This window comes from Sciurus vulgaris, assembly GCF_902686455.1.
Source record: "Sciurus vulgaris genome assembly, chromosome: 3".
Taxonomy (NCBI): domain Eukaryota; kingdom Metazoa; phylum Chordata; class Mammalia; order Rodentia; family Sciuridae; genus Sciurus; species Sciurus vulgaris.
The window spans coordinates 103716527-103718645 of NC_136463.1; the positions used below are offsets into that span (position 1 = coordinate 103716527).

At 47.4% G+C, this 2119-nt stretch overlaps 1 pseudogene across 1 annotated transcript; it reads right to left on the reverse strand.

Annotated features, from left to right (window-relative positions):
* Positions 1 to 790: 790 nt before the first annotated feature.
* On the reverse strand, positions 791 to 1687 carry LOC306655956 (thymocyte nuclear protein 1-like; annotated as a pseudogene). The gene has a single exon. The product of its transcript is annotated as a thymocyte nuclear protein 1-like (transcript).
* Positions 1688 to 2119: the final 432 nt, after the last annotated feature.

Sequence of the window (2119 nt, forward strand, 5' to 3'; positions counted from 1 at the left end):
CTTCAATACAGAGCCTTTGGACATTCCAGATCTAAACTGTAACAAGGGTGAAGATCAAAACACCAAACTGAGGAATTAACTTGTGTGGAAAGCAGAAGGATGGGATGTGTTTAAGGACCTTAAAATGTGCCATATCTCAGGAGGGGACTGAGGAGAGGTAGAGAAAGGAAAGAAGAACATTAGTTGGTGAGAAGCAATTGACAAGTTTTAGGAAAAGGAAAGTCATGATTAGATGTGCATTGTTTAAAGGGTCACTCTGTTGTGAACAGAATGGAGAGAGGTGAGAGGACAAAAGTTAGGGGGTGTCTGCATGCAGTGGGTGTGAGAGAGACTTTAGGATGAGCTCTGCTCTTGGGCTTTCCAAAGTTACATAGTAATTTCTTCCTGAATGTTCAACCACAATGTCCACCAGAATCCTAAGCAGAAGATCTGTGCTTCATGGGAAATTCTTCTCTCCCACCTTGATTCATTCTGTGCAGGAATTATGGCTGAATGCCCTCAGAGCAGAGATCAGCAGGATCAGGCTGGGGGATTACAGATGGCTGCTACTGTTCTATTCTGGGTCTGAGCAGGCTGGGAGCTGGGCCTCTGCTCATGGTGGGGGCTGGGTGGGCAGTGCCAGCCAGGCCCTGGGTTTATCTCCCATAGAAGGCCACTCTGCACCTCCAGGAAGTTCTGCAGCCCCCTGGAGTGTTCTTTTTGTTTTTGTTTTTGACATTAAATGTTTTATTGAAAGAAGTAGGAAAAAACCATCTGTGTAAAAAATATCAGGTGAACATGACACACAAGCCTTCGCACACCATCCTTTGTTTTATAAAACCTTGCCACCTTTAGAGTAATGGCTGTCCACTGCAGCAATACTGTTAACTTGGTTCATTTTCCTCCAGGCTCAAAATAAAATCAAACTCTTCTTGGGTCAGGGGCTGTATTGAGAGCCTCTGGTGAGCGAAGAGAGCCATATCTTTTAAGGGGCCACCAGTAGCTTTGTGAGATTGGTGATAGGTTTCAAGCCCAGCCAGGGAGATGAAACGCTTCATCATCTGAACAAACTGTACATCCACCATGGACCATTTGGGGTTGTCCTCTTGGCTAGATGGGTCGTAATGAGGATTATTTTTCTCAAACTGTGTGTGGTCTGGATAAGCTCCTTTACAATCTTCATAAGTCCCACAATGCCTGGTTCTTTGCAGTTGCTATGTAGAGGAAGGCTTCTTCTTCCAGCTGCATGGCTCAAAGGAAATTTCGTGCCTAGAAGTTTTGAACACCATCCCAGCATGCTGTCTGCTTGGGTGCTTTGAGATCCTCAGTGCTGAACTTCACATCTACACCTTTCTCTAAAAGGCCCTCTGGTTCTGACTTCATCAGCCAGTAGTTACTTAGATTCCTCCCACATTTTTTAAAGGCTGGAGTCTTCTGAAGTCTGGAGTTTTCCACGTTAGCTGATGCCTCACCTGGGTTCTCAAATTTGGTACGTTTTTCTGATGGCCCCTTCTTTCCTGGGCCAGCAGCCCCAGTTGGTCTCTTCCGGGGTCTCGGCATGGTCTCTCTCTGTAGGGGGCTGAAGTGCAGAGGGTTCTGGAATCAACAGGGAGATACAAAAAGGAACTCCACTGCCCTTCAAAAAGCGCAGAGCAAGATGGAGATGACGGGAGGATGCTCAAAGGGCTTCCGATTTGCGAAAAGCAGAAAACTGTGCTTAAGTGCGTCAGATCCTTCCCTCCGGTAACTGTGCCCATTCCATCTCGAAGAGCCTGCCCTTAAACTCTTCGCAGGTCTTCCCTCGAGCCCCGTCTTATCCATTTAACAATTCTCCCCAACATCAGCCCGACGCTCTGCAAAATGGACCGCCAAAGGCCCAAGGCTGGCAGCTCGGCCACGGGGCTTTGCGGCGGAACTCCTGGGGTGTTTATAAGCCTAGTCTTGGATACATGGCTCAGGGGATCCAGCTCAAAATGCCATGGCCCTGGGCTTCTCCCTCGCGCTCTTCCACTCTTTAAATAAAAATGAAGCAAGGCGATCAGCTTGCTGGGAAGAGCATCCACTGTCCTTCCTAGTCTCATGCAGGAAGTTGCTTAATGAACTCAAAGATAGTAACCTGCAATGACCAAATGTTCCACAT